At 36.2% G+C, this 19378-nt stretch overlaps 1 protein-coding gene across 2 annotated transcripts in view; it reads right to left on the bottom strand.

Annotated features, from left to right (window-relative positions):
* The window catches only part of LOC129225288 (uncharacterized), a 49194-nt gene extending 39038 nt beyond the window's left edge, over positions 1 to 10156 (bottom strand). Inside the window, exons 1-2 of one of the 2 annotated variants that reach the window (XM_054859875.1) lie at positions 10081 to 10155; positions 9715 to 9755 (exon numbers count right to left, since the gene is read on the bottom strand). The gene's annotated coding sequence lies outside the window, so the exon portion shown is untranslated. Of the gene's footprint in view, positions 1 to 9714 lie in introns of both variants that reach the window. The other variant, XM_054859876.1, reaches the window with a different exon arrangement.
* Between the last annotated feature and the right edge of the window lie 9222 nt (positions 10157 to 19378).

The following is a 19378-nucleotide window of genomic DNA, read 5'->3' as shown; positions in this document are numbered from 1 at the left end:
CAGAAAAGTTGACATTAGTATGAGCAATATTCACCAAAATGCGAAATGTAATGTTTTGTGACTTCCACCTTACACTTGCAATTAATTTGTCATTGAGGGGAATGTAGCGGCTAAGAATTATTTTTAATTATATGTGTGCATAGAGTATATTTTTACTAGGTTTTGTTGTGTGTTTTTATCCATCGTAGCATTACATTTACATGTAATTTTAAACAGGATTGAAAAATATATTTTTTTTTTCACTTCCGCAACATGTTATTCTTTTGAAAGGGGAACAGGATCCAATTACATCTTCTACAGAGTCGTAATATCTCCTTGAAATTTGGTTGAAAATCTTTCAAATGTTTTGTGTTGGTATTATTTTTCAATAGAGGTTTCTTTCCTAGATGCAATAAAGAGGACCATATAAAAAGTTAGATTTTATATTTTTTCCAATTTTAGTTTTTCACTTCAAACTTTTAATATCATAATTCTGCATCTTTTTTTTTGAATATTTTTGCAATTGGAAGGATAGATCTAGGACTAACGGTTGCGAAATTAGAGGTCCTGTAGGAAAAACAGGGACTAGCTGTGCATGAAGCCCTAGTGGTTTAACCGCTTAAACAATCAAAACAAAATTTGGCACAGTTGTTTGAAGGTATGTGCTTGAGATTGTAATGATTTTAAGCAAACACAGTGCTCAGGGTCATAGCAACAGTCGGGGATATATTGAAAATTTTGAATGGCAACACTCTTTTTCCTTGTTTAAATTGATTGGAATATTGAAAAATGACAAAAGGCGTTGGATGGCATGACATGTCATGAAAATTTCTGCGTAAAGAAAAGCATAATGACAATATGAGATGCAAAGTTTTTCTAACTTAGCATCATTCATTTTGTATCATCGCAGGGCTTAAACAGTAGACGAAGCAACAGTCACAGAACACTACAAGCAAAAAATTACTTGCGGATAAACCTTAACTACGCAGTGAAGAAAAAGTGCTTCCTCGGCAAGGTGCTCAAAAGTGCCAACGAACAATACTTGTCACATGCCAATAGTTTCAGTGCCATTTGTGGTTTTTCAATACACTGATCACTTTCTGCAAAGAAAAAGGAGGTTGCTGCCACTAAAAATGTTTGAAATTCTCTCACAGGAATCAAAATGAAGAGCACTTTAAAGTTTAAAATTACGGAAATTAAGAGCACATTCTCCTTCGAAAAACTATGTAAAATTTTGCTTGAATTGCTCAGCTGGAAAACTGCTAGGGCTTCATACATATAGGAGAAAACTCTTTTGGACAACCTTGTTCTTAAAATAATTTAAAATTGGTTTTCACTGAAATCTGAAGATTCGACTTTTCATACAAATTGTCTTTGACTGGGTAAAATAAACAGGGTATCTGCTCTATTTCAAGTTTTGAAACCCATGACAAAACTTTCCATGACTCACAGGTTGCAATTTTTCCAGAAAATCATCACATTTTCACAAGAATATCTAAATTTTTGTTATGTGAAAATTAAATTGCAATCATCTGATACATACTTAGGACTTATGTGCATAAAAATTTAAATTAAAGTGAAATATAACTATCTCAGCTACTATTATAACCAAAAAACAATTTAAGCAACAATGACTAGTGATCAGCATGAAATAATTTGAGTTTCAACTTAATTATTTTGCTACCAAGGACATACATTTATAGATCTAAAATTTCTGGAAACATTTTTTGGATTCCAATAAATCACACAAAATTTTTATATTCGTTAGAATTTACATGAAAACAAATTTATTTTCAATTATTAAAAATACTGTAACGGATCCGGCGCGACTTCCACTTTCTTGAAATGAAGACACAGTTCTTGATAAAAACACAGGAGCTTTATTTACACTATGTACAGGAGAAATCGTTAACAACTGCTAAAATAATCATCAGCAATTAAGCAAATATCACTCAACACCGTAAACTCAACGGTTACACACGTATTTACTTCCAAATACGAAAACAACACAGCGAAATGCTTCGCTATAAACAGAGCTAATACACACTCTCAGTACAAATGCTCAATCGAAACCCACTCTTTATCACGCAGGACGCTTTTATAAACATCGAAGAATTTTCCACAACATTCTTACCTCTTCTCGAAATGCGTAGACCGTTATCAAATTTTATCAATGAAAAGAAAATAGGGGGTCGTATACTTTAGCCGAATGAAAAGGGGTTGTATATTCATTACGGGAAACTATTTACAGGTTACGTTACTATAATAATTACTATTTACAGGATTTGTAACATTGCCCCCTTCCTAAGGACTGCACGTCCCAGGCAGTACAATCCCCAGAAAGGGTGCCAAACTTCTATCACAAGTTTACAAATATACACATTAATTAATAACTAACAGATACAGAAAACACAATAATAACAAGAAATATTACTAAACATTAAAAGCAAAAATTATCTACAACTTATGTTATCAACCATGGTTGTTTAACTCATGAACTATGGCCATAGTATGGGGGCTAACCGATCATAATGTACAACCCTAGGTTTTGCATTAGGTGATTTTTGGATCCTCACTACGACGTCATTCAGTCGGTTAAGGACTTTGTAGGGTCCATCCCAATGCGACTGCAATTTGGGTGACAGACCTTTCCGTCGGATGGGATTCCATAACCAAACCTTGTCGCCTTCGTTGAATTCATGTCCAATAGACCTTGTGTCGTATCGGGTCTTCATCTTCTCCGCCGCGATGTTGATTCGCTCTCGTGCGAAGTTATGAACGTCTTCCAACCGGGCCTGGAGATCCTGGATGTACTCCTCAGGTGATGCAGCCGCATCCGGAGGACGACCGAAGACGAGATCACAAGGTAGCCGAAGCTCTCGTCCGAAGAGCATCTGAGATGGGGCATATCCGGTAGTCTCGTGGACAGCACTGCGGTAGGCCAGCAGGAACAAAGGTAGCTTCTTGTCCCAATCCTGTTGATTTCTGGATACCATAAGCGAGAGATTATTCAGGATTGTGCGGTTAAATCTCTCCACCATGCCGTCCGATTGTGGGTGTAGTGGTGTTGTCCTAGTTTTCTCAATTCCGAGAATTTGACATTGGCCCTTAAACACAGCAGACATGAAATTCCTCCCTTGATCGGAATGAATCTGCAAAGGTGTTCCGTATCTCGAGATCCAATGTTGGACTAGAGTCTTTGCTACGGTGGTAGCCTCTTGATCTGGAATGGGATATGCTTCCGGCCATTTGGTGAAGTAGTCGATAGAAACAAGAATGTATTTGTTCCCATCAGCAGTTCTTGGTAGAGGACCCAGGATGTCGATCCCAATTCGTTCGAAAGGAGCTCCAACGTTGTACAGATGTAGCTTCCCTCTGCTTCTTTTCTTCAGTCCTTTACGAGCAGAACAGGCGTCACAAGAATGGCACCACTTCTCCACGTCATCCTTCGCCTTGCTCCAGAAGAAGCGCTCCCGAACTTTATTGAGGGTTTTCAACACACCAAAATGTCCTTCAGTCGCACTACTATGTATTTCTTTCAGAACATCTGAAATCCTTGATCGGGGAAGTAGTAACTGCCACCTAGATGTTTTGCCGTCGTCAGATTCCCATTTTCGGTGTAGCACGCCGTTCCGTAAATGGAGCGAGTTCCATAAAGCCCAGTATCTTTTTGTTGCAGGACTGAAGATGGAAACGTCCTGCCAGCTAGGTCGCCGACTGTCACTTTCCATGAACTCCAAAATTGGTTTTATGTCTGGGTCTTCAATTTGATCTTTTCAAACTTGGTCGTCACTCCATTTATCAGATTCTGATGATGTTGAAGTCACTGTCACCTGATAGGCAGTAGGGCTAGTCGTTCCATGCTGTTTCTCGATTCGGGAACAATAGTGGCAGTTCTCAGGACAGGGTCTCCTTGATAAAGCGTCAGCATTGCCGTGAGATACTCCCTTTTCGATGCTTGATCTCCATGTCATATTCCTGGAGCCGCTGTATCTATCTGGCTATCTGGCCTTCCGGATTTTTGAAGTTCAAAAGCCAAGTTAATGAGGCTTGATCTGTCCGAAGCAGAAATTTTCGGCCGTAGAGGTAATGATGGAAGTGTTCTACAGCTTTCACTATGGCCAGTAACTCCTTTCTGGTGACGCAGTAATTTCGCTCCGACTTTGATAAGCATTTGCTCCAGTAAGCGATGAAATGTTCATTTCCGTCAATTTCTTGGGATAAAACAGCTCCGATGCCCTCGTTGCTCGCATCAATGTCCAGGATGAAGGATTTTTCAGACTGAGGATAGGCGTTGATGTTAAAGCCTCCTTCAGGCGTAGAAATGCATCTTTGCATTCTTTGGACCATTCAAACTTTTGCTTGCTCTCCGTCAGCTTATGCAAAGGTCGTGCAATGTTGGAAAAACCCTTTACAAACTTCCTGTAGTATGTGCAGAGCCCCAGGAAACTTCGCAGCTGATGGATGTTTTCGGGACGACTCCAACTCTTGACCGCAGATACCTTTTCTGGATCGGTTTGTACACCTTCAGAAGAGATGATGTGACCAAGGTAGTTCACTTCCCGGCGGAACAAATTACATTTGGACGGGCTTAACTTCAGATTGGCTTTCATAAGCTTTTGCAGCACCTTCCTAAGATTTGCCAGATGTTCTTCGAAACTGCGTCCCACGATGATGATATCGTCTAAGTAGACCAGACAGGATTCGTAGGAAAGTCCTCTTAACACTGTCTCCATAAGACGCTCGAACGTAGCTGGTGCATTGCAGAGGCCGAAGGGCATCACTTTAAACTGCCATAAGCCTTGTCCAGTTGTAAACGCTGTCTTCTCTCGGTCATCAGGGTGTATCTCAACCTGCCAGTAGCCGCTCTTCAAGTCCAGGGTCGAAAACCACTTGTGCCCGGAAAGAGTGTCCAAGGTGTCGTCTATCCGTGGAAGAGGGTAACTGTCTTTCTTGGTGATTTCATTCAGCCGCCGGTAATCGACACAAAATCTGGTGGAGCCATCTTTCTTTCGGACCAAGACGATGGGAGAGGCCCAAGGACTGGACGAGGGTTCAATGACATCATTCTCCTGCATCTCTTTCAGGAGGGTCTCGACCTCTTCCTTCTTGGCAAACGGTAGTCGTCTTGGATGCTGTTTAATAGGGGGGTGTTCTCCAGTATAGATCCTATGCTGCGTTAAATCCGTCCGGCCCACATCCTCCGATGTAGATGAAAACAGATGCTTGAAGTCGTCCACCAATTGTTCCGCAGCAGTTCTTTGATCATTCGATAACGGCGCACTCCCAATTAACTTCGATGTCAAGGACTGAGAAGACACAGTCTCAGGGGAATTGATTCTTCTAATGATGCAGTTTACTGGAGTACAAGTTGCCAACACTTCACCTTTTCGGATATTCCTTGGCCTTTCACTCACGTTGGCGACTCTCACAGGAATTATATCCTTAGAAAGGTCCACAAGCGTAGATGCTACCAGCACTCCTTTTAGGTTATTGTTTAGGTTGGGGTATTCAATGAGTCCAAATCGAAAACTATTGCTTTCTTCAATGGAGCCAGATATTAATGATTCTGACTTTGAGGGAATCGATAAATCTGTTTGGGCTATTATTTGATGAGCGGATTTTACATCACTTTCTGCGGGGAAAACGGCTATGTCTTCTCTTATCGAGTGCAGCTCATTAGTCTTGAAGTCGAGGTTGAAGTCATACTTCTTTAAAAAGTCCAATCCGAGAATGAAGGGGTTCGTGATAGCAGCAACGAATGCCGTATGATGGTAAGTGGCATTTCCAAACACAATTTCTAAGTTTACTTTACCTTCAATCTCGATCTTGTCACCTGTCACAGTTTGGAGGGTAACGCAGGGCGGCGTCCATAGAATGTTGAGTCCAAATTGACGAGCCACATCTGTTCTAATGATTGTAACATTGGCTCCAGTGTCAATCAGTTCGCAGGGAAACCCGTTTACGTATGCGTAAACAAACAGTCCATTACTGCCGCCACTCGTCGATGAAATCTGGAAGACTTTAAGATGGGGCTCATTCCAATTTGGCGACCTCCACCCCGCGAGATTGCCATGGTTTAGTTTTCCTGGATCTGCGAGGGAGAGGTGCTCTTCCCTCTGGTTTCTTGGCGAGATTCACAGTTTCTTCGTAAGTGACCCTCGCCTCCACATTTCCAGCACTTAAGTGATTGTCCATTTTGGTACTTGGGAGCCGAAGTCCTTTTGAGGATTCCTGCAATTTCTTTTATTTGCTTTTCCAGTTCAGCAAAGCATGACGAAACCGGATCAGGCTCATCAGTTTTCACGCCGCGGATTGAATGGCGATCCTTGCGGGTTGCTTGCTGGGCGGCCTCCAACTTCATCGCATACACAACAGCAGAATTCAGGTCTTTGACATCCGCCATCCGTAGAGCTTTCTGGATTTCCGGATCTCGAACCCCGTCGATGTAGTAGTTGAGCGCCAGGTTGTCTCGAACATCCGCAGGACAGTCGCAAAAAGCAAGATGAGACAGTCTCTCGACGTCCGCCGCTAGCTCTTGCAGGGTTTCCCCGGTTTTCTGGAAACGGGACTTCAACTGGAGTCGGCTGAAATCTTTCTGGCACTTCTCACCGAAGCGAAGCTCCAACGCAGATGTGAGGGCGGCGAAATCCAGGCGCTGGCTGTCCGGAAGGGTCTGAAGAATGTCCGCTGCGTCACCCCTCAGGGATGCTGCAAGATGGCAGGCCTTGGTAGCAGAGTCCCATCCGTTCGTTTCCGCCACTATCATGAATTGGGTCTTGTACACCTGCCACGAACTTTTCCCATCAAATGTGGCCAGTTTAATGGACAGTCGAGCAACAGATGTGGGAGCGCAAAACTGTACAGAGCTGCTTTCCGCGGTCGCCAATCTCCTTTCCATGTCTTTAATTATTTCTTCCTTAAATGAAGTAAATTTCTTGTCTTCTTCTTCCAACTTATTTTCCACATTGGCGATACGCTCTTCCACAGTATCAAATTTTTCTTCCAGAGCATCAACTTTATCTCCCATGGCGGTTAGTTGATTCTCCATCATGGTTTTCATCGACGTTAGGTCACTTTTTATTTCATCTTGACTTGTAGTAATTTTAGCAGTTAAATCACTATTTAACTGTTCTTGGTTAGTCGCCAATTCATTTTTTAATTGTTCTTGGTTAGTCGCTAATTCATTTTTCAATTGTTCTTGATTAGCCGCCATATCACCCTTCACAGAGTTGATTGCGTCAAGAAATTGTTTTAATTGTTCATCCATTGCGCGAGTAATCACCATAAAAATAAAGTCCAAATTCAAAAAGTCTTTATGAAAAAAATGTCCAAAGTCACACTTACTCCAAGAAAGTCCAGAAGAAGCCCCACGTTGGGCGCCAATTGTAACGGATCTGGCGCGACTTCCACTTTCTTGAAATGAAGACACAGTTCTTGATAAAAACACAGGAGCTTTATTTACACTATGTACAGGAGAAATCGTTAACAACTGCTAAACTAATCATCAGCAATTAAGCAAATATCACTCAACACCGTAAACTCAACGGTTACACACGTATTTACTTCCAAATACGAAAACAACACAGCGAAATGCTTCGCTATAAACAGAGCTAATACACACTCTCAGTACAAATGCTCAATCGAAACCCACTCTTTATCACACAGGACGCTTTTATAAACATCGAAGAATTTTCCACAACATTCTTACCTCTTCTCGAAATGCGTAGACCGTTATCAAATTTTATCAATGAAAAGAAAATAGGGGGTCGTATACTTTAGCCGAATGAAAAGGGGTTGTATATTCATTACGGGAAACTATTTACAGGTTACGTTACTACAATAATTACTATTTACAGGATTTGTAACAGTACCAAAAAAAAGTTTTCTAGTTGCAAAAATGATTTTTCAAAATAAAAGCTTCAAAAACATGCAGCAATAATGATGTAAAACTACTGGTGAACAGCAAAACATTTAAGTTTGATATTTTTTCATTTGCATTTTTTTAAATAAATATTTTATTTTATAAATAAATGATGAATCAAAAACTAATTTTTTTTAAAGCCACTAGTTTTCTAAAAGAGTCTGTGAATAGCAATAATTCAGTAAATACTAAAATTATGTATACAATAAATAAAATAAACAAATAATCAGAAAAAAACAAAATAATAAATTAAAAGTACTTTATAATTAACTGACCGATAAAAGCGCAAGAAATAGCTAAGATACGTAAATTTTGCACCTAATTTGTAAAATTTGATAAAAATGCATGTTCTTGAACCCGAAATCCATGACCAGATGTCAGTTTCCATGATTTTTGAGCATTTTTTGCTGAAAATCATGACTTTCCATGACCATTTTTGATCATAGTCCAAATCTATGGTTTTCCCTGACTTTCCATATGCGCGGACATCCAGAATAAAGTAATTAAAATGTAATGGGCAGTCAGTAATGCTAACAATTCACAAAATGAGACATAATATCCATTCTGATTTTAATTCGGTCACCTCTTTAGAAAAAATAACTCAGGGTAAACCTACACTATACAAAAAAAGGGTATAACATCTTTTTAGAATATCCCCCCCCCCCCCCAAAAAAAAAGATGAACAATCAGGCACATTATACATGTCCAATATACAAATTTCAAAGTTATATAAGAATTAGTTTTTTGATTACTTAAAATGCATATAAAATATGCATGAACATAGATGCCCATACTGAAACCAAAAAGGAACCTGCAAAACCAGATCTTTTAAAGGTACAAAATACATTTTATCTTTTTCTCTGCATCAATTTAGGTTTTTGACAGCTGAAACCAGTTTCCGATACTTGATCAGTTTTTGACATAAAAAGTCAACCTTGCATCCTATGGCCAATAGTTTTTTGAGTTATAAAATAAGTCATGACAAAACCTGTAAAACTTTGAATAAGGGATGGTCAAAATGGATATTTGGGCTACTTTTGCGTGAAAATGTATGTAAAAACATCATTAACAAGTCTAAGTTGAGTCAAGGAAAGCTGAAATTTAAATAATAATAATAATAATAATAAAAACCTTTGTGAATACAATATTACCTTGACTTCAAATATTTCTTCAACTCTGAATAGTGAATACACATGTAACAATAGAATTTTACAAACAACTTTGCAGAATATTTTAAGCAACATACTGAACCACCACAGTAAGAGTAAAGATCAGAATGTGAAGACAAAATGTTTTGGAAGTTATTTAGCAACATAAGTATATTGGCAGTAAGCTAAAATATTTCTTTTTTTTTTTTTTTTGTCAAATAAATGTTTTTTTTTTTTATGAATTCCTCCTGGCAAAAAAATCTCTCTTAATGCCTATATTGATTTATTAGATTTTAATCCCTCTCCATTGCAGAAACCAAGATCAACAAAGTAGTACTCAGAGTGTTGCTCAAAAAAGAAGAATAGAAAACCGGCTAAAAAAGAAACTGTTCTGGCAAAAAATAGCACAAATAAAAAAATTTCCAATGTAGATTGCATAAATACTTCATTAAAGGAGTGCACCCCCCTTATATATTGCAAAGCCCCCCAAAAGTAAAAAATACTCCTAAAAACACCCCCTTAAAAATTTTAATGGGGCAGTCTGTGCCTTGACCCCCCCCCCCCCCCCCAAGTGGCCAAGTGGGCACCCCTCCATTAAACATAAACTGAAATCATACAGGAAAGAAAACCAAAATTTGTAACCATAAATAAATACAAACTTACCAATCCCGGAAAACTACAGTTTTCGTAGTACCTTTTCGTTCCTTGTGAATGATATGAAAAAAAAAAGAAATTACAAAATCTAAATACATGAACTAAATATAGCAGTAATATAAATGTAACATTTGTAAATTGTAACAATTGAAAAAAATATTACCCAATGATTGAAACTTCTCTATGTTCCCAAAATAGTTTCAATAGCATTGTATATGATAAAGTGAGTCAATTATGTGTTAAAATTTCTGTTCCTTGTGAATGCGGTTAAGAGAAAAAATTGCAAATTTAAATACATAAACTAAGTATAGCAGTAATATAAACGTAACACCGATAAATTATATTTGAAAATTGTAACAATTGAAAAAATATTACCAAATGATTGAAACTTCTCTATATTCCAAAAATAATTTCAACAGCAGTGGTATTTGATAAAGTGAGTCAATGAATCCAGAACTGAAATATTAAAAAAAAACCAACATTAATTAAAAAATGTAAAAATGATAAAAATTGTTAGTTCACAAGGGTCTGACCAGAGGAATTTCAGTGCTATTGAAGGACTCTCCACAAAATTTTAGTTAATTGAAACATACTACAGTAGACCCTCATTTTACGTGGGGGTTACGTTCCAAGGAAATGCCGCATAAACCGAAACCGTGTAAATTGCCACCTAATAGTAGTGTTAAAATAGGGGTTAGATTCCACAGATAAAAAAATACTTCATTCTAATAATGACTAATTGTACAATAAGTTTAATGTGTTCTGATTTATAATATTTATATATTTAATATTGATTTCTATGCACAACATGTATAAAGAAAACATAAATTAATTTCGTATTCTGTTTATAAAGAGGAGCTGGCTATGATAGTCTTATGGCAGAAATTAAGAATTTTTCTCTCTATTTCTTTGCAGAGCATTAATGCATCCAGAGCACTTGTATCATTTCCATGATAGAATCATCCTTCACTGACAAATCAGAAAGATCATTTCCACTGTCTAGGAATGGCCAAAATGTTCAACATTAAAGTTTTTGGTTGTGTGTCATCGTTGTTGGTATCCTTGTTGGTTTTGTCCTCCTTTGTCATTACTAAAAGCTCTTCTTCCAGTGAGTTCTGAACTGTGCGAGTTTAATAACTTTACTTCTGGAAAGAGCTCTAGAACCAATCTTATAAAATGTCTCCGGGAGCCCAAGCTTGATTATTAGCATGCCAAAATGCAGTTTATTACGTGTAATCTGCAATCCTTAGAAATTGGGATTTTGAAAGAGGGGAAAATTTTATCTGTTTGCCATTGCCAAATCCGTGTAAAACCGAAACTCATCCGCGTAAACTAAAATAAATGTGTCAAATCTTAAGCCGCGTAAAATAAACCCACCTAAAACGAGAGTCTACTGTATTCACAAAATTCCAATAAAAAACAGGTACCCTTCATAAAACTGATTTTAGCAACCTTAAGTTCTTTAAATGTTTCGCACACAAACTGAAACTTTGTTGCAAGAAGTATTCAAGGATTCTTCAAGTAAAAAAATGAGCTTTTTCAAGGACTAGTTAAGACTATTAGAAAGTGTGGATCTTTCTACAATAAAATAATACGTGTTAGTATGGTTCCATTTCACATAAAAGTTTCAGCATTAAATAAAACTTAGCACCGAAATAAAATAACAAAAAAATAATATTTAAAAATTAAAGCCTAATGTAGTACAATCAGTAATTAAAAAAAAATCTAGAAATAAATTTCAAAATCTTGCTTATTTCCTTAAATCTTGAAACATATGATGAAATATTTTCCTAATTTGCTTTATACAACAAGCTATGATTATTTTATGTGCATATAGTGATTGTAATACCGGTATACCAAATACCGGCATTTCAAGCTTCTTTTCCAGTTTCATTATACCTGTATTTGGTGAGGTAAAAATCGGAATTTCGGGCATTAGCTGAAAATAATAAATTGTTTGTAATCAAAGAGTTTTTTTATTAGATACTAGCAGAACCCGCACAGCGATGCCCGTGCTAAAAATTTAATGGAAGTCCGTTAAATAAAAAAAATTGACGCTCCCTCCCCTCTGAGGTGAAATGGTCATTTTTCTTTGTATAAAATGCGTACACACCTTTTTAAAAAAAAAAAAAAACTATTCAAGTTTCTTTGGAATTTAAAACATTTCGTCAAATCATTAAATTAGATTTACAGTTGCTTTAAAACTCTATTTAGCGAGTGAAGCGGTTTTTACTGCAATTTAAAATATTTCGCCAAATAAACAAAAAAAGACATCAAATAATGTCTTTCAAATGTAAAAATAATTATGCAGCTCTATTGTTTATCGCCAAACTTCCCCAGCAACCACGCTATTATAATCCATCGGTCTAACGAAAAAAAAAAAAAACCTGTGGAACATTCAAAAATCATCGTCAGAAAAAAAAAGAAAATGTCATACATTTCACTCGGATAAAAACAAATCAAAAGTTTCTTTTCTTTCAAAACAAATCGCCAAAACAATGAATTACATTAACGGTTGCCTTAAAACAGAAATCCTACACTGAACTGCTCAGAGCCTAACCTGCCAAGCGACCACGCTATCGGAACCCAGCCCTTTTGCGAGTGAAGCGGATATTTTTTCTTTGGCAATAATAAATGTTTCGCCAAACAAACAAAAAGGTATAAAATCCCATTAACAGTAGCTTTCAAATCTTTATATATTAAGAGCTGCTTTGCCCGGCTTTGCCCGGTCTACCTTGAGAACAAAAATTGTGTAAGTGACATATATTAAACAATTAATAAAAAGAATAACTTAATAACTTAAAGAATAACTTAAATAAAAGAAAAAAAAACCATGCAAATTTACCCTTCGAAACAATGACGACAGATATTAAAATACTTTTAAGAAATTAAAATGCGAAAGATGGATTTTAAAAGCATAACCATGGAAACATGAAATAAAATAAGTTTAAGAAATCAGTTACAAAATAAGGAAATGTAAACAATGGATTCAAAAAGCATAACCATGGAAACGCGAAAAATGGTTGACAACCTGAATCAAAATGACATATTTCCAGATTGATTTAAAAACGCTTGTAACATTTTTTCCTTTGAAGATAGAAGCTAATATTTTCGACCACAGGTCGAGAGAGATCTGGAGTAAAAAATCTCGCTTTTTCCAATGCTGTCAAAAAGAAAACTGTGGGACAATTCCTTCACTTTTTAGCGATAGATTTAATGAAGAAAGTAATGCCTAAATTTCAGCTAAGCCTAAAAAAGTTCGAGCTAAAAACGCAAATGACTCCCGCCGAATTAAGTTAGAGCATTGAAATAAATTGTTTAGAACGCAGAAAATTCTACCCTTTTTAACGATATATAATATTAATATGTGCAAGTAATTTTTCACCCCTTTATTAGCCAATGATAGGCAATTTGCGTGAAATTTGGGCCTAAATTGGAATAAAAAAAGAAGTATTTATCGTATTCTTTTTGAATTATAGCCTATGTTACTCAGTAAGAAAGCACCTTTCATATAATGAAGGAATTTTTCAAATAGGTGCAGTAGCTCCAGAGATTACCTCGAACATATAAACACACAAAAATCCACCCTCTCTCTTTATAACTATTAGTAAAGATTTATTGTTATTTTTAATGTGCATTTCTTTTTCGATGAGAAAGTATTAAAATCAATATATTGATGTAAAATTCGAAATCACAACATAATACAATATCAATCATATGGGCAATTTCACAGAAATAGGGGACCAATTTTTCAAAATCATTTTTTTCTCACAAATTATGTATCATTTTGAAGCTTATGAGTTGCAGTATAAGAAAATAACACAAATTATCACAAGATTTTAATCATTTGAGAGCTACAAGTAACAAAGGTATAATCGACACGCTGCCACAAATAATTTTTTGATATCTTATTGAACTTAGTATTTTAAGCTATAATTGCAATATTTTTCAAATTGTAACTGCTTCAGATGCTTGCCACAACACTGTAGAACAAAGGTAGAATAAAAAATGAGACCTGAATGTTTTTTTTTCTGTAGAAGCCTATTTATAATAGGCACTTTGATGAAATTACGTCCGACACCAAATTACCTAAATGTTTGTACTGTGTAAAACTGGATGGAACATTTTACAAAACATTTTACCTGCAAATCAGAACATCAGTTACTATTGAAAATTCAGAATAATAGTTTTTTGTTTTTTCATGGTGTCGGACGTAAGATGAAAATTACGTCCAACACTGCATTACATCCAACACCAAAAATTTAAAATTTAATACCTAGTTCTAGCTATGGGATTTCTCTAACTTCAAACAGAGGAGGTGAGGGACTGCAGTAATCTCATTTATTTGCACTGTAGTCGTTAAAAATGTCTTTATTAATAGTTGTTCTTCCTTTAAAAGATTTCTTCTTAATAATAAACCAGGAAATAGATTAACCATTACTTATCCAATTTTTTACAAAATATTTTTTTCAAGAAGAAGTGAACTTATTAAGAATTTATACTTATTTTTGTTGATTATTATTATTATTATTATTATTATTTTAAGTGTTAAAAAAAAGAACATTTATTTATGGTCTTTTTGTTTCGGTTAATGCAATATAGAAACAATCAGTTTGGTAATAGTCACCTTGAAAGTCATTAAGTAGAAATCAGAAATAGTTGATATTGATACCAATAAAACTTATTTTCATTTTTATCTAAAATTAACTAATATTCTATGTTTCATTAGCAACTTTGCATTATATGCTTAGAGAAACAGAAAATCCTGCATATTTTCTGTTTTTAAAGTGAAGTGGAATATGGATGTAAGGATAGGCTAGCATTGATTAGACATGGACTAAAGAATTTTTTATGTTCAGTTCTTAAAATGTTTTTTACTTCCTTTCTCTTTCTATGAGCTTTATGCATTTTTTTTATTGCATTTTGCAACTAAATTTGTATTAAAATTATTTCTGGAAATACAGTAGAGCCTCCACCAGGGGCGGCAAATAGGGGGGTCGAGAGGGGGCGATTGCACCCCCAATTGTTTGAGAGGAATGATAAAAAATGAGCAAATTCAATTGACGTATATCGCAAATCAATGTTCAAGAAAACCTATCTTGCTGGTTCTCCGTAATTGCTGATGAAACTCGACACATTTTCAGACATGAGCAAATGTTTCCGTTTTTTAAATTATTATAAATTCATCAAACCTTTATCGTTCAGAACAGAAAAAACTGAAGAATCTCGGTTAATTTTAACTAAAAACGTAATTTCCTCATATAGGGTAAATATCTCGTTCTTGTGTGCTCTGTGTAACGATTGTTATGAGAGGCCCGTGCAGTGGCGTGGTTGCTCGATTTTCACAAGAAAATGCCTTGGTATTTTACATTGATTTGTTATGCTCATATTTGAAGTGTGTCTATTTAATGAGTGTTCATCACTTTCTTCTGCTAAAAACACATTTCAGCTGCTCAATGCATAGTATGATATCATAGATACTCTTTAAAAATACATACTATTTTTGAAAAAAATATTTTACATCAACAAATATATTTTCTGGGGGCTCTTTTAACTATGCGATCTCCCCCCCCCCATATCATAATTAATTGAGGTGAGCCATAAGTGTTTTGTTCCATACTAAGGTAAGTCATATTTATAGAACTCGACCCCCCCGAATGAAATGCTGAAATGCCGCCCCTGGCTTCCACATATCAAAATCCCAGCAAATGTCCATGTTCATTACGTAGAAAAATTGTTTCTATACATCGAAAAACATTTCGAGACATTCATAGATTTTTTTTTTCTATTTTAGACTGTGTTTGTCTCATGAAAAATGAATTTTAGGGGAGAAAATTATGTTTACTAAAGGTTGTTAAGCAACTCATAAGAAATCTGGGTTTGAGGGGTGTGTAGATAGGTTGTTGTTCCGTTCTAGAGTTCTTAAATTCCCTCAAGTTTATTTCAAATCTCAGTTGTAACCAGTAACACTGTACAATCAGTTTCAAGTTATCCCTTTTGTCTGTTGGTTGTCATTCCTAGTCTTTTTAGCTTCAGTAAAAATCATTCAAGTTAAGAAGATTGATTTTTTACTTTTCTCTCGATTACATTGTCAAAATGAAAATCCCCTCATGTTGCGAATCAAGTTGAACTGCGGAAGAATGAAAATGTATGAAGGCACAAAAACATAATTTGTTAATTTTTCGGTTATTAACTTTCGTTTAATCCGATGCTCGTATAAATTAGAAATTGGTTTCATGTACGAAAATGAGCTTTAATTTTAATGTTTTAGGAGATTTTTATGATAAAATAAGATCGTTTCTATATATCGAAATTTCTATATATCGAATTTTTTCCGGCAATTTGCTACTTCAATATATGGAGGTCCGACTGTACTTGGAACATTAAAAAAATATTAGGAAATAAAAATACTTTGAATTAAAAGTTACTTTCATTTTCTACAGAGAAATGCCTTTGACAAACAAAGAAAAAAATGGCTCGTCAGCAAGTCAAAATTGCCTCAGACCCAGCTAGAAGAAAACAGTATTTAGAATCTGAACGTGAAACGAAGAAAAAGTTGAGAGAAGTAGTTAAAAAATTCATGAGTGCTCGTCAACTGAAATCTTTTAAGGCAAAAGAATGTGCTCGCGTTTCTGCAATCAACAAGAGAAAAAATTCCCAAAAAAGAACTGCAGACACATTGGCTCTTGAAAATCCTGGGAAAGGAACAAGTTCTTCCAAAACACCATACAAAAGCAAGTGCTCGCTTAAAAAAGCAGTTTATAGAGCTGCTCGCAATCAACCTGTATCTCCACAGGAAAAAAAAGCTGTTGTTGCATCACTAGCCAAATCATGGGGTCTGGAATTATCTCCACGTTTCTCATCAGCAAAAGCTGTTTCATCACTAAGCCTCGATAAAAAAAACTCAGCTCTAGTGGAAAACTTTTATAATAATGATGAAATTTCATGGCAAGCTCCAGGAGGAAAAAATAGGCTAATTATTAGAAGCGTAACTGATGGGAAAATTCAGAAAACCCATATGCAGTTAAGATACATGCTGATGTCACTAAATGAGGCATATCAGGAATTTAGAAAAAATTACTCTGATGCAAAAATTAGAGTATCTAAATTTGCAAGTTTGCGTCCGGAGAACATTCGTCTGTTCGACAAGACACTGCACAATGTATGCGTTTGTATCTACCATGAGAATGTAAGGCTGATCTTACAAGCGCTGAAAACATGCGGCTCAGACCTTAATGTGGAATTCTCAAGTTTTATTGAGCAAATAACTTGCAATCCTGGAATAAAAGAGTGCATGTACTCTGAATGTGAGGTTTGCGTTAATAAAATTCACTTGTTCAAACCAAAAGCAGACATCCAATCTACCCCAATACGATATTTTCAGTGGCAAAAAGGTGATGATAAAATGTCAAAAGTAGAATTTCTTAGTGCATGCAGAGAGGCTTTCGGGGAACTTGTAAAACAAAAATGAAATTTTCTCCTTCACACGTTTGTTAAACAAGAGCAAGCTCAGACTTTTGAGCAGTTAAAATCTCAAGTCAATGGTGAAAATGTTGTAATGCAGCTAGATTTTTCTGAAAATGCTGCAATATTACAGCAAAATGAAATTCAATTGGCTCATTGGGCACATGCCCAAGCCATAGTCTTCACAGCTCACGCATAGATTTCCAAAGAAATCACTCAAAGTTTTGCCATAATTTCCGATACTTTAGATCACACTAAAAATCACTGTACATAAATTTGTAAGTTACCTTTTAGATGGGCCCAGTTCACAATTTAAACAAAGATATTTATTTTCCAACTTATATTTTTTGAACAGAAGTGCAATATGAAACTAATCTGGAATTTTTTTGCAACGTCACATGGGAAAGGGGTTGTCGATGGCATAGGTGGTACAATAAAAAGAACTGTCTAGAGGAATGTAAGAGCTGGAAAGGTATTCATCAGTACACCGCAAGAGTATGCATATGTGGCTTCGTCATTAATTAAAGACGTGCATGTATACTACATATGTCTGAAGAAATCATGCAGGATTCCGCAACTTTGCTCCAATATTGGGACAAAATCCTTCCAGTTCCAAGTATTCAATCCGTGCAACTGCATCAAAGCGATTTCATCCAATAAAATTTGTATCTCAGACACCTCTTATGCAAAAACGTTTAGGACCTGTTGTGCTGTTTACAGAAGAAGTGTTTGACAGTGATGTCTCCGACGAATTTGAAGATAAGGATTTTATTTCAAATCTAAAGTGAATGACTGGGTTATCATTCGGTATGAGTCTGTACGTTACCCAGGATGCATCACTCAAATTTTGAAGAGATTGAAGTCTCTGTGATGCATAGGGCAGAAGGTCACTTTAAATGGCCAAAGGAGGAGGATAAAATCTTTTACTTGAAAGAAGCAAAGAGAATGACAGGGGATCAAGACACTCATTATAAAAATCAAAACTATACATCACACAAACACACATGCATGTATGAAGATGTGGAAAAACGGGATCCGGCCACAGCCGCCGAGAATTGGGGCAACCCCCCTCCCTTCATGAAACTTGTAAAATATATACTGCTTGGACTCCAAGCCAAGCCTCTTGTTTCCGCAGGACCGACGAGAGGCCATGTCAGCCTATTCTTAAACTAAGGATCCAGCCCTTGAAGAGGCCTGGATCGGGATTGGAGTAGTGTAAGTTTTTTCTAGAGGGGGATTCGGTGAACAAACTGACAAGGGGACCGCCTTGGCTCTCGGTGGCCCTGTGTTTTCGACTAGGCACCACCATGCCTAAAACCCTTCCTGGGCTATTGGTATCCGTTTTGGGCCATGGCCCGAAAATTTTGCTCCTGCTGCCCTGATCTCTTTTCGGCGGCCGTCGGGGGAACCGGCCTTTCTGGCATTTGCCTAAATGCCCACATAGCCAGTATGCCCCCTGGATATACTGCTACAAAATTTGATTTTTGAAGAAATGAGACGAAACAATTTTCAAGGCAATATGGGCAATCCTATTCTAAAAAATAGGGGCAAAGAATGATAAATTAAGTGTAATGTGTTATATAAGTTATGTGTGCTGGCAAAACAGGGCGGTTATAAAAAAATTAAATAGGTCAATAGTTGACAACTGTATGCAGGGACCACAAACATTCCTTCCCCTACTTACCTACGCCTTTCACATTGATGTATTTTCGGCCGTATTACAGTTTTCGACTGGAAAGTTACCTACCGAGCTTTATTTTGAATAGGACGAAAATTTGGTATCAGACGAATTTGTAATGTGATTCAATTATCCAAAGATGGACGAGCAGAGAAATGAAGAATAAATGAAAATGAAAGTTCATTCAATCTTTTTGCAAAAGCAAATGAAACTCCAGGTTCATCATATCAAACGCAAAGCTTCAGCGGGAAACCTAAAATGAAAATGTATCCCCTGTACACTTTAAGCGAAATATTATCGAATGTTTATACTTATTGAAAAATCATTCAAGCAGAAAGTATGGAAAATAGGAATGCACCTAGAAACATTGACCAAAATGCTTCCATTTTTTTACTTAGCAGGTCTCGTTTTCTACGCAAAAAATGCTCGCTTTTATTTAAAAGAGATGTGAAAAAACATTAAACAATTGAGCTGTGTGCTTTTTCAGTGAGTTTAATGAATTATGTTCATATTTAACTTTATTGGAGAACT

This window comes from Uloborus diversus, chromosome 6 (genome assembly GCF_026930045.1).
Source record: "Uloborus diversus isolate 005 chromosome 6, Udiv.v.3.1, whole genome shotgun sequence".
Classification (NCBI taxonomy): Eukaryota; Metazoa; Arthropoda; class Arachnida; order Araneae; family Uloboridae; genus Uloborus; species Uloborus diversus.
The sequence above is the reverse complement of the archived record's forward strand: the minus strand, read 5'-3'. Positions and strand labels throughout refer to the sequence as shown.